Source organism: Notolepis coatsorum (genome assembly GCF_963971535.1).
Source record: "Notolepis coatsorum genome assembly, chromosome: 8".
NCBI classification, from domain to species: Eukaryota; Metazoa; Chordata; class Actinopteri; order Aulopiformes; family Paralepididae; genus Notolepis; species Notolepis coatsorum.
This window is the reverse complement of record NC_140172.1, coordinates 57,149,423-57,163,678: the sequence shown is the minus strand read 5'-3', so window position 1 is coordinate 57,163,678 and position 14,256 is coordinate 57,149,423.

Below are 14,256 nucleotides of genomic sequence, written 5' to 3'. Positions count from 1 at the left end.
TGTGTTCGAATTGCTGTTTTTTCTATAAAAAAAATGGTGTCTGGTGGCGGGGCCTTGAGGGCCAGCCGACGTCGACACATCGCGCAAGGTTGTTGACGTTATTAGCTTTGACCTAGCCGCAAGCTATAACCGCTCAGGGTTCCCCTCTCCGCAGGGGATTTTTGGTCTTCTGCTGGAGCGCGGGCGGTATTGTCCTAGGCCCCACACCGCCTCACACCGCGCAGCCAGAAGAAGAGAGAGCACGGCCTCGTCAGCAGCGATGACGAGGCCCTCGACAGGCGGCCATGATTTTCCCCCGCCAGAGGTATCCTGGGCGTTGAGTCGACAGGTGTCCACAAGGCCGACAGCCTTGGCGGCCGAGGGATCGGCCATGTTGGATGGGCTCGGCTTGAACAACAAGCCGTCACCGTCCTGCCGCAAGCAGCCCGCTCTCCGATCACTCCCTCCCCCAACACCAGCGGAAAAAGGGGGCTCTGATTGTTTCCTTTGGCTGCGGGCCGCGGGCCTTCGTTGAAGCGCGGGCGGCCCCACTTTTCACTTCTCATGGGGACAGGGGCTGACACCCAGTTGATGGCTGAGCCTGGGTCTGTCCGTGAGAATGTTGTGCTGTCAAGCGGCTCCCACACCATAAGCTGTGTTGGTTGAGCCTGGTGTTACGTCTGTCAACTATAAGTGTTGTCAGCAGGGGGGCTCGAAACCTTTTGAGGCACACAGTGCGGGCTTCCCCGGCCTCGCCTTCGCCAGGCCAGGTATCATGTGTGTCTCCCACTCCTGAAAGATTGGCAGTGGTCTCGCAGGCACGCGTGATTTGGGTGGTAGTAATATCACTGCAGGGCTACGGTGTGTAGGAACCCATGGGGTCCTCACGCCTTGCATGTCCGGCTGCAGAACAACTCCTCAGCATGTTCTGGAGGGGTGTTCAGTGGGGGGGCTTTTTTCACCTAGAAAGTCCCCTGTATCAAACCGGCCCTTTCTGTCGGGGTCCCCCCTTGGGTGCGATTGCCTCGTGGGTAGTGTCAGGGTCAGATGTCCCGACACGGAACGCTCTGCTCGCACGGGTCCAGGGTTGGCTACGCACAGCGGGTGGGACCGGGCCAACTATCTACAGTTCCTGGCGGACCTGCGCCACTTGGCGGCGGGTGCGTTGCGAGTGTCATCACATATGTCTACGGCAGTACCATATGTCGAGGTGGATGGAGAGAACGCTGAGGCGGGGACTTGTGTTTACACAACCCCACCCGTTTTCGGGTTTGGTAAAGACCCTATTGTCAGGGTCTCCAGCAGTGACAGCTCTGGTCAACGAGATCCAATCTCTGTGGACGAAGCAAGCCATCGTCGTGGCGTTCTCCTCCCGGTGTTCTCTGGTGCCTGAGAAATCGGGAGGGGGGGGTGTCAGACCCAGGCTGGACCTGTCCCATCGGAAGGTTCAGCATTTTTTGGATCGTCTCCTACCTAGGCTGCCGTTCGGTTTTTCTCTGGCTCCCCGCATCTTCACCAAGTGCGTGGAGGCCGCACTGGGGCCTCTGCGTCGTCAGGGGTTACGGAGTGTATTCTGCCCTGACGACGTTCTGGTCTTTCGCGGTCAAGGTGGATCGTCAGGTCTCGTACCTGGCAGGTCCCTACCAGCCTGGGGTTTGCTGTAGACTGGAAGTAGAGTACTCCTCTTCCCAGTCAACGGTTGGAGGGCTATGGGCATCCCTCTCAGAGCGTGTTGTCAACACGCTCGGGAGGTTCCGTCCTAGGACGGTTACGGCGCTGTCTCACGTCACGTTTTTCACCGACGCCTCCCTCGCTGGTGACGCCTCGGGCCAACGCAGTAGGGGGCAGCTGGCAAACCATGCTGCCCGGTCTGCGCTACGTTCAATGTGTTGGTATTGAAAGCGGTCCTTCTGGTCCACACACGGTGTTGATCAGGACGGACAATACGACGTCAGTGTCGTATATCGACAGACAGGGAGGAGTACGCTCCCCCTGTCTGCACCAGGCGGCGGGCGGCTGGCTATGGGCGTCCTCCATCTGCGCGGCCTGAGGGCTCCCCACATCCCGGCAGGGTGACTGTGGGTACAGGTGTACTGTCGCAGGGCGGTCCTCATCCTGACGGGTGGGGATTACGTCCGGACATAGCCAGGCAGGTCTGGGACCAATGCCGTGCCGCCTGGGATTCTTCCCCATACATCTGTTAGGTCAGTTGTTGGGACGGGTACGTTGAGGGGCGCAGGTTCTTGATCCTGATGGTGATACCATCCGGAATGCGCATGCTCCCTCCACTGTCGCGCTTTACTCGGGCAGATGACGTATGTTCCAAGTGTGGTGTAAGGCGGGGGACCGGGACCCAGTCTCCTGCCCCCTGGATGCTGTCCTTAGTTACCTCCAGTCTCTCCTTGATAGACTGTCGGCTTCGACGGTGAGGGTATATGCAGCAGCTATATCATCCTATCATGAGGGATTTGAGGGGATGTCTTGTTCAGCCACCCTCTTGTGAAGCGTTTCCTGCTTGGCGCTCGACGCGTTAAGCCTGTGCAACGCTCTTTGGCTCCGAGTTGGGATCTTCAATTGGTCCTCGGTCGGTTGTCCTTGGCCCCGTTGTCCTTGGAGCCTCTTGAGCAAGCGCCGTTGGAACAGCTGTCGTTCAAGACCGCGTTCTTGCTGGCCGTCACCTCCGCTGAACGCGTGGGTGTGCTTTGTGCTCTCTCGGTACGACCAGAGTGCCTGTCTTTCGTTCGATTGCGGTGCCACTCTGCGGCCTAATCCTGCCTTCGTGCCTGTAAATATCCGGAGTTCTTCCGCTCCAGGGATATTGTGGTTCAGGCGTTTCATCCGCCTCCTCACGCTAGTGAGTTAGATGCGGGCCTTCACCTGTCATGTCCGGTCCGTGCTTTGGGAATTACCTCAGCCGTACTCAGGACCTCGGGGTCACCGTTCAGCTTTTTGTCTGTCATGGTGGTTCTCATGCCGGTAAGGCACTATCGAACAACACCTGTCCCATTGGTTGTGCGAGGGCATTGCCCTCTGCTACACGTTGGCTGGGCAGGATCCCCCTGGGGGCGTCAGGGCGCACTCCACTCGTGGGGTGGCTCCCTCTGCTGCTCTCCTGGGTGGGGCTTCGGTGGAGGACATCTGTGCTGCAGCTTCATGGTCCTCCCCGGGCCCCTTTGTAAGATTTTACCTCATGGACATGACCGGGGGTTCTGTCTCCCAGGCGGTTCTGGGGTCTGTGGCCTTTCCTGCTTCCCGTCCTTGGTAGGGTAGCAGGAGTGTGTGGGTATGGGCCACAGTGTGTTAAGTCACACGTGGTTCCGCCTGTGCTGTGTGTTCAAGGGGTTCTAGTTCCTCCTTGCTCGCACTCTGGTGGAGTTGACTGCGCCCCCCCCCCCCCTTCGTTAGGGAGGATGGGGTGACAGGACTCCCCAAACCCCTTGATGTGGGCTTACAGGTCCTCAGGGGGTACATTTGTCGGGCCTCGCGTCCGCTCTAACCCCATATCTCGATAGGCTTAAGAGCGGGACGCGATAAGCCAAGTACGATAATATAACGATAGGTTATGTATATAACCTAGTTATATGAGTACTGGCTGAGCGTCCCGCTCTTAAGCGGCCCTGAGTCCCCTTGAGGGATCTTTTGACTGGGAACGAGATTTTGGTGAGGAAGAGTGTATTGGGGACCATGCCTACTATCTTATAGGCTACGCCTCCATAGGGGCGGGACCCGGCAGGTGTGGGTGTACTTGTTTTTATTCGTTGTGTAAGTACAATAGGTACATGAGATGAGGTATATCTCGATAGGCTTAAGAGCGGGACGCTCAGCCAGTACTCATATAACTAGGTTATATACATAACCTATCGTTTGTAAGTAAGATGGGTAAGTGCTGGCCCAAATTATATTGCAGTAAAAGATGTGAGGATAAATTAAACTGTAATACAAAGTTAGTAATGTGCTCTTTTTTAATAGTTTTTTAACCCTTTTTATAATGCCCAACGATTTTGAAACCTTCTTGCAAACAATTTCACAATGATTCATAAAGCAGAGTTTCTCATCGATATAGGCACCTAAGAATTTCACTGATGAAACTTGTGCAAGTTCATTGTTATTGATACAAATCTTGGTTCCGTCTGAAATGTTTTTGTTCTTATTTCTAAAAATAATGAAGTTAGATTTTTTTGACATTGAGTGATAGCTTGTTTAACTGAAACCAATAGGAAAATGGATGAGTCCAGAATTTGCTTTATCAATAAGGGAATCAAAATTCTTGTCAGTGACGAAGAGATTTGTGTCATCAGCAAATAATATAGGTGACAATAAACTGGATGCATTTGCAAGATCATTCACATAAATAAAAAACAACAAGGGTCCTAGAATGGACCCTTGTGGAACACCACATTTTAGTACAGCCAGCTGTGATCGATTACCATTGAAAACTACAAATTGCTCTCTGTTGTTTAAGTCATTCTCAACCCATTGTATAACCTGTTTTTTAAAACCATAACATGACATTTTTAATAGTAAAATTTCGTGATTCACTGTGTCGAAAGCCTTTGATAAATCTAAAAAAATTCCAACATTTTTCTCCAGTGGAGCTGTAATTTTTTCTCTATGGTGAAAAAGAGGTTTTAATCCACCCCACAACATGCAGGCAAAGGGTTAGCCCCCTCCAACACAAAACCACTGTCCTCCTGTATTTTGAAGCTGACAGGCTGCGTTACCTGTTAACTGGCTCCGGTGTGTAGTAATACACTGGCTTTTATAAAGAAACTAAATCGTGCCAAGTGATACTGTAGCAGAAACGCAGATGCAGGAGGACGTGGTTATATTACGTCATAGCTTACGCTCTGCGCCTATTGGAACATATCCCATATCAGCCTAGATACTGAATACATTTCTCCACATGTACCTGTACACACCCATCCGCCTGGCCACACCCCCATCCGCTCCTCTACATAAGCAGGGGTGTGGCCATACTAACAGCTCCTTCCCTATTTTCACCACCGGCAAGTGTCTGTATACACCACTTGAGTTTAGTGACCGAAATAGTTGTTGGAAAGGAGCTACGTTGAAGAGAAGGAGCTGCGTTGACATTATATCTTTGTTTTCTCTCTCACTATTTTCGAGGAAATACAGCGATAATGTCTTCGCCACCGGAGTGTCTAGAAGATGATGATCATTCTGACTTCCACCGGCACTTCGTATTAGGGGCTCGCATCGCTGAGCAAATCCCCGCCGGCCTTACCTCCGGCTCTGCAGTTGGACACTTTGCTTGGGAGGCGCTCTGCCGTGTGAGGGCTGACGGCCTCTCTGGGGCGGGTGGTGTTTTTGCAACGCGGGCGCCAGGTGTGTTGGTTGTGGGGGGAACAACTACACAGCTTACGAAGGTCCGGCTCCAGGCTGGTATCCTTTTTCGCTGCCACTTAGCGGCGTGGAGGGGGTTCTGGTTTGATGCCCACGTTAACATGAGCTCCTCATCGAGAGCTTTGTTTTCCTGGGACCGTGATTCCGAATCTGCGTTTCAATTCCCCGGGTCTCTGGACAAACTGTCGCCGCGCTGGCCCAGTTTTTTCAAAAAAATTTAAAGCACCTGGTGCGAGGGAGGTGAGCTTGGTGTTTCATTATGAGAATATCTCCATGCTCAGGTCGGCTATAGTCCGCAAGGGACTTGTTGCCGGCACCGCTATGGTAAACACTAGGGTTGCACCGATGTATCGGTCAGGTATCGGTATCGGCCGATAAGTGCCTTGTTGACTGCAATCGGCCTATCGGCCGATAAGCTCAAATGTGCCGATGGCAGTAGCCGATAAATATCCATCAATTTGTGTTGCGTCAAAAGGCAAAAAAAAGTTCAGTCGCGTCCTGCACAACGCCGCCCCCAGTCCCCAACACACACACAAGCTACTGCATCAAAGTTACTACTAAATATTCAACATTCTCTTTTGAGACTCCGCTTCAGACTCTTATCATTTGGCACTAAAAGCTAAACATTGTCACCGATATGGCTGTCCGCAACATGTCATTAATTGTGTACGCGAGGTGGTCGCTCAGTGACGACGCTAACGTGAGCTAGGTTAGCTAGCATGAGCTACCGGGAGATGGAAAGACTAACGTTACTGGTGAAAATGTGATTTACGTTGGAATACTCCTTTGCCAACTTGCTGTACTTTGCTTGCAGGTCTGCAGCCATTATTGCTGGATTATGAATAGCCCCAACTTTAGCCAAGGTAACGTTATGGCTAAACCTTTAACGTTAGTTAACGCTAGCTTTCGGTTAGCTGTTCAATGCTAATAACACAACCAAGCGAACCCATCAGAGCTCCCCGTCAACACCCCTCTCTTGGGAAGATGGCATTTAAGAAAGTATCTGCTGTTAAAATGACAAACATTCGTTTTGTGGCATTAACGTTATATAGTTAGTGTTACACATTCAATAACATCAGCATAGTATTTACCCGAACATAGCAAGTAGCCAGCATTACTCGTTCATACTAGCTCAGTTCCTTCCATTGCTCATAGAGCCCTGAGTTGTACCCAATCCATTCTGCAATCTGTTAATAAAGTTTTCAATCAGACAAATGTATAGAAAGGCTTTGTTTTATTATAACATTCGTTGCAGTAAAATCATTATGCCTCGTTTGGTCATCCTGTGGAGCGCTGGTCGGCGGGGCCGGGGAGCTAACATATTAGCTACGGTAAGCTTGTTGTGGTTCTCGCAAGCAGATCAATGGCGGCATGCCCGGAAGTAGAAAATGAATAAACGCTTGCCGATTGGTGGTAAGAACAGCAGGAGGTGGGTGCTAGCGGTGTGACGTAATTGGCCGAATCGACTGTCAATCAAAATTGTTCTATTGCATTGGTTGAGAGCTCTGGTTGAGACAATAGTATCCAGCTGCAGGCGGGCAGACCATACTGGGAGAGGGATAGTGCTACATGGCATGGTGGAATTAATACCATAAACATATTTCTTGATGTTTCCTTTTTTTAAGTAAGTAAAGAGGCCTACAAATACAAACATACACATACAAATATACAGTAGTTTCATTAAAAAAAATATAATAATTACAAAAAAATATATATATATTACAAAAAAATAAAATAAAAAATTACAAATATTTTTTTTGCCACAAATATCGGTATCGGTATCGGCCGATTGTGTTAGTTGAACAATCGGTATCGGTATTGGTGGCAAATTTTCATATCGGTGCATCCCTAGTAAACACCGTTCGAAGTGTTGGCCTGTATTGCTTTTCTCATGTTGTACAGTTTTTCAGTGGTAGCCGCTTAGCTTGCTTCTGAGCCAGTTAGCTGTTTAGCTACGACGTTAACTGCCCATTTTCGCTCAGCTGGGAACGTTAGCTTGATGCTATCAGTTAGCCTAGAGTTAGCTGTTAGCTTGTGCTACAACCATTGACATTAGCCGTGAGAATAGCAGGCCCTGGCACTCTGACTACGACATCATCTTTGACAGAAGATGTAGTCGGGCCTGCACCATGACCGGCTGCAGGAGGGGGGCGTCTTGCGGGAGCGAGGCTCCGGCCATAGCTTCTTTTTGCCCTGCCAGCGAGAGGCCTTTCGTCAACATGGAGACCTGTGATTGCGGCCTTTCGCCCTGCGTTCGTTGGTGCAGGTAAGATGTCCATTGGACATTACCCCACTCTTCCTTCCTTCCCCTCCCGAATGTTTTGTTAATAACGATGTTTTTTTCCAGGCAAAACATATGTTACTTCACTACATTTGGAGATATGACATGTGCTGTGTGTGAATTGTCTTGGTCGCTTGTATAGCTTGATTGACAAGCTAAAAGCAATTGGTTTTGATAGTCTATCAGTGAGCTGGATACAATCCTACCTGGAGGGTAGAGAACAGATGGTGGAGGTAAACAGTACCCTACCCCCCCCCCCCCCCTCACAGTGAGCTGTGGTGTTCCACAAGCAAGCATACTAGGACCGCTATTATTCCTAATTTATGTAAATGACATGTTGTCAGCTTGTGACTGCAACTTGTTCCTGTTTGCGGACGACTCAGCCCTGCTGGTCTCTGACAAGAACAAGTTACAGGTTGAAAAAGCCCTCAGCTCGGAACTAGGCAAAATCTGCATATGGCTCGCCGACAACAAACTATCATTACACATGGGCAAAACAGAGTCCATTCTCTTCGGTTCAAATAACAAACTCAGCAAGACCGACGGCTTCTCGGTTACAGTGGGTGACAATATTGTCACAAGGAAAGATGAAATTACCTACCTGGGTTCCATCCTAGAGGCTAATCTTTCCTGTGACAAGATGGCATCCAATGTAATAAAAAAAAGTCAACCAACGAACTCGATTCTTGTACCGGATCTCCTCCCTGGTAAACAAGAATACCCTGAAGACTCTGGCAGGAGCACTCATTCAAGGGTACTACGACTATGCTTGCACCTCATGGTACCAAAGCACCTCAAAGGCACTAAAAAACAAATTACAAACATCTCAAAACAAGCTAGTCAGACTACTGCTTGACCTGACTCCTAGAACCCACCTCACCCCTGCCCACTTTGACAACCTAGGATGGCTTAGAGTAGACGACAGAGTACAGAAACTTGCAATGGGCCTGGTCTACAAGATACACTACGCGACCAAGGTACCCATGTACATGTCAAAATACTTCCCAAAGGTCAGTGAATACCACGATCACAACACCAGAGGGAGCTCCACAAATCATGTTAAACCCAGATTCGGCTCAAACAAGGGACTAAACACGTTTCGCAATTATGCCACATCAATGTGGAACGCCCTACCCAAAGCTGTAAAGGAATGTGAATCACTACCCACTTTCAAAAACACTCTGAAAGAACACCTACGGGAGACTGCAATTCAAAACTGGCCCCTACAAATGTCCTAACCCAGTTGTACAGTAAATTACCAAGTATGGCTTTGTCAGTATTCCAATGTACAGTGTACAGTGTGTCCCCCCTACCCAACCCCCCCCCCCCCCCCACCTCCAATGTACAGCCTCCACCCACCCACCCAACCCCACCCCACCCATCCAACCTCCTCCAATGTACAGTTTCTACGTCAAATGTATATACACTCTTTTTCTGGTCACTTTTTGTATCACAAACAGTACTGTATTTACAAATCTGATATGTCATAAATGTATAGATGTAGCAGTACTGTCTATCTGTATGTCATGTATGTCATATATGTTATGATGAATTGAAAATGGGGGACCCTGATGTAAACAAGACGAAAGTCTTTCTCTGGTCTGCATCCCCTTAACAATTGTATGTATTGAGCTGTACTGTACTGTACCCATTCTGCAATCTGTTAATAAACTTTTCAATCAATCAATCAATCAGCGTTGACCAAAGCTTGTGCTTTTTTCTACCTAGAAACAGTGTTGTTTTTTACGTGAGTAAAAATGAACTGGGTTTTTGTTGTATGATGAGAAGTTGTGTGTGTTCATGTAACGTTAGACAACGTGGCTGAGCCCACAACTGGCTGGGTTACCCTACAATGCTGTGCATAGTGGCATGTGATCGAGGGATGAGTCCCTCTCTCAGCTTGTGATGACAATAACAAGTGGCAAGTTTTTTTCACACATGAGCAGGGCTGTGCCTGTTCAAACAAGGTCTTCGGCTGTGCTGGCGTGCATGATGTAAAGCTTACTCTACACATTGGCGTCGTATCAGGGGTAAGGTGGTGAGGGGTGGGTTTCCCCGGTTTTCCCCTGGGCCCCCCCCCCCCCTCCCCTCAATGTATGATTTTGTTTACAAGATGTGTGTTGATTCACTATGTTTTTGGGGATACGGTGTAACCCCTCAGCTTCTGCTGGGGTTGTGCTCTTGCTTAGAGAGGCAATTCTTTTCTGAAAATTGTTGGTCGCTGTCATGTGGACTTAGCAAGGCCTGTGACCAGTACTTAATCAAGGACTTGTGTCTTTTCTCGTCATGAAAAACGGCGTTCCTCTTACAGTGGTGAGAGTGTACTTTGCCCTTTTTTTGTTGTGATGGAGGGTTGTGTGTATCGTTTTCACGTTTAAAGGTGACATGTACTATAAATGTCATTTTTCAGTCTCTAGCATTGTATTATAGTAATAGGAGTTCGTATCAATGTGTTTTAGTGTCTAAATACCATATTGGCGGATTGCTCTGATTCAGCTCAGCCCCTTTCCTCCTCCAGTAAATCAGGCCATTTTGATTTGAACGGCTGATATACGTCATACGGCCGCTGGGTAGCGCACAGTGATGCGATTGGCTCTGTGGTTGTGAAAGGGATAACCTGTCCCTCGTGAGTTCTTGAATTGATATGGTTATGGACCAGTCGACCAAAGATTCACAGAACGACCAAGTTGTTTCCAAACGGAGTCTTTATTTCACAGAGAAGAGAACAGCCACCCTCCTCCTGCAGCCCATGGGCTCATCCTCTCGCACACCAGTAGAAGAATGAATACATCACATTACATGTCATTTATACAGAGGAGGAGGGGAGGGGTGTATGTGTGTATATGTATCTGTGTGTGTATGTGTGTGTGTGGTGTGTGTGTGCTTGTCTGTGTGTGTGCTTGTTTCAGAAGGGGGGCTAATGGGTTCCAGATGTAGGCAGGGAGAGACCCCTAGTCTCGAACAACACCCCAACAAATCACGGGCCCCGACAGCTGAGTGGGGGGAGATGTGTGCGTGTGTGTGTGTGTGTGTGTGTGTGTGTGTGTGTGTGTGTGTGTGTGTGTGTGTGTGTGTGTGTGTGTGAAGGGAGACACACAGAGCCACGGTCCTACAGCCTGCATCGTGGGGAGAATATGGGTGCTCAGATATAAGATATTGACATCAAATATTACTAGATCAATGAACTAAACAGTTGGAGCTAATGCCCGCCCCCATTCTACCTAGACTAGACAGCGAGTGGAAGCCACTTCCTCATGCTGCGAGGTGGAGTGGGGCCCGACGCCTCTGCATGCGCTCTGGAGGGAGAGAGGGAGAGAGAGATGGAGAGAGAGGGGGCACTTGGGGGGGGGGGGGGGGACCTGCTGCGCTGCACACACGGCACTCCCTCCGGAGTGTGTGCACTGCAGAGGTGTCGGGTTTCGCTCTGGAAGAAGCTCTCTCTCTCTCTCTCTCTCTCTCCCACCCCCCCCCCCCTCTCTCTCTCTCTCTCCCTCCGAGTGTGTGCAGAGGTGTCGGGTTTCGCTCTGGAAGAAGCTCTCTCTCTCTCTCCCACCCCTCTCTCTCTCTCTCTCTCTCTCTCTCTCTCTCTCTCTCTCTCTCTCTCTCTCTCTCTCTCTCTCTCTCTCTCTCTCTCTCCCACCCCCCCTATCTCTCTCTCTCTCTCTATCTCTCTCAGTCTACCAGTAGCAGACTGTGTGGGCTGACTGTCACGCAAAGTGCTTATGGGCGGAGCCAGGCCATAACAGCCTGAAATCTTGAAGCTGGAAAATGATGGTTTTGAGTACTTGATTAGAAATATAAAACAATGCATTTTTTTGAAAAAAACCTTACAGATGTCTTCAATAGACTAACAGGAATTGTGTAAAGTTGCCCAAATAGTGCTAGGAATAGCAGTACATAGCCCCTTTAAGATCCACAACTGGGTTAGGTGTTGGCCTACAGAAGTGTAGCTGTGTAAGCTCTTGTACCAGGGCCCTTGGTCTGTGTTTTTTCTTCCTTTAGGGTAAAGGTGTAAAAATTCAGGAAGCAGGTTCGCACATGAGCCTATGTGAAGCTGTTACCTTGACAGGTATACATGCGCTTCATGTAGCACGCTATGACTGGTGTCATGGCTCTGCTTTGTCATTGCATCGTATCAGGGGTGAGGGGTCATGAGGGGGTGAACTGATAAACCCTCCCTCCCCTTTTTTCTGATTGGTCAGGGGGTTGGACCTCCTGTCCTTCGGGCTTCCTGTCACACTGCTGGGTCAGCGCGTCACAGGGTCGGGAGGGCGGGGGGGAGGGAGTTCCCCGGTCCCACGCCATATTTGGGCAGGTGGGTCACGGAATTCCCCCCGCCATAGAGTACGTCACTGGGCGCGTTTCTATTGGTTGTGAGACTCCCGTGAGTTATTTTCAGGCTCCATGTTGTGGACCTCTGTTATTGTCAAGATGAGTTATGCGGTGTGTGAGAACTTAAAAATAAGTTCTGCTCTGCGCTCTGTTGCATATGTCTTGAGCTTGGTCACGTAGCTCAATGTTACATATATCTTTTCAATTATTACTCACGTGGGAAGTCTCTCTGGGGGTTCCCTGTCTCCTCTCTTTTATACAGGGCAGGGTTGACAGGGGTGTTTTCCCTCGGACGCATCATATGGGACCCATATCTGTGTCTTGGCCAGCTTCCTGCCGCTCTCCCAGGCGGCTTGGAGGGAACGTTATCTGGGTTCTTGTTAGAATTACCATTGATATGTTTTGGGTCTCGACGTGTACATAGTGCTGGCCCTGGGTGCTTCTGTGTGGAACCACGCATGGGCTTGCGCGCCTTGGTTGCTCATCATTGAAACTGCGTTTTATTTGGGGCAACTAGGATGGAGTTTTGTCTCTTCCGAGTGCCAGTGTACTAGGTTAGTCTCGATGAATTCTCGTTCATCTCTGGGGGGAGATAACGGAATAGGTCAAAGCATTGGCGGATGGGTCTCACGCTTTTGGGGTGGGCCACCGGGCGCAGTGCTTTATGTTCTGACCGTCTTGGTGGCGCCCTCTGTGATGTTTTGGATCGACACGCGTACCTACCCCCCTCTTAGGACTGGGGATGGTGGTGTGATTAGGACACAGGACTGGTTCTGGTCGCGCCGGACCAGGTCAGTTAACCCGTTGTCCGCCGGGGCGCAGATCTGCTGTTCTGGTACCCTGAAGGACTTGTGCTTTTTCGGGGGGAAAATGCCGGGTTGGCCCGGGCGTTGCAAGGTTTGATGTTATGGAGGTGTTCGTGGTTATGTCACTGCGTGTTATCCTTCACTATTGCTTGGTCCATATTGTGTTGTACCTTGCGCTGTGCTAAAGGAGCCTGGTCCTTCTCCATTCTTTTTTCGCCCCTCTCTTCTCCTGCTTGGCGGGGCTGGGAGGGGGCTGTCGAGGTGGTTCTTGTACCCCTCTGGCATCCCTGTGTACGTCCCGGTCCGCCGGGCCCAGATCCGGACTCGTTCTCGTCGACCTGTTGGCCTGGGTTAACCCCTTCTTGAGAACTGAAACACTTGTACTGCTGTATAGCTGGTGTATACCCGCAGTTGTGTTTTGGAGTTTTTTCTTAGGTTATAGGAACAACCGCCTCCTGTTAGGTGGTGGTTGGTTTCCAGGTGTGTTGGTAGCAGAGTCGACTCTCGGGCTCCTGCACCCTTCATGGCGTCTGCCAATCGTGTCAGCCTTCTCTGCCTCGGCCCCTCTAGAGGGTTGAGGTTTTCTTGTGGAGGCTGCGACATGGTGCACAGCATACTGAACGCCCCTTCCGCCGGGGTGCTGTTTTCAGCAGACCCCTTAGGCGCCTGTCTAGTCCACAGTGCTCCAGGCTCAGGTCGAGTCATTTTGACCTGTTGCCTGGATTGAGGGATCAACCTCTTTGGGGGTTGTCTCCCCGTTGCGCTGCCTAGTCCCGCTGTGGGGGTGTAGCCTCTTGAGTGCTTCAGGGTGGCGTGCTGTAGGGGGGAAGGGCCTGCTCTTGGATGGGCCCTGTCCGATATACCGGTGATGTGGGGGGTGGTGTCACTAGTGACCGCCTGGTGGGGTCTCGATGCTGCGGCATCCTTGGCCTCACCGGGCCCACTTTTCCGGGGGGTCCAGTCCCTTCCTGGGGCTGGGTCCTCCTTTGCGCTCCGCTGCTACGGCCTTGCCACGGGGTTGGGTTCTTGACCTTGACCCCGTGATGTTAGGGGTTGTAACGTTTTTTTTCCCCCCGTTCGTTCCCTAGTGGCATGTGGGTTGCGCGCCTGTGTAGTCGTGGGTTCTTCTGTGGGAAGGTAAGTCCCACGGTCTGCTCACCCTGTGCGTTGAGTTGCTAAACCCTCTTCGCACAGTCGGATCCGATTCCCTCCCGTCCTCCACTAGGGGGGTCCGGGGGCTCGGGTCCTCCCCGGTTCTGATGGTTGTGGGGTGCCTCAGCGGGTACATTTGTCGAGCTTCCGCTCTGCTCAGCTCCTGTGTTCCACTAGGCGCAGAGCGTAAGCTATGACGTAATATAACATACGGTTATCCTATAACCATAGTTATATGAGTAATAGCGAGCGCTCTGCGCTGGACTCACTGAGGACCCCGTGGTCTTCGCCTTCGGTGGTGAAAGACTTGGGAAGGAGCTGTTAGTATGGCCACACCCCTGC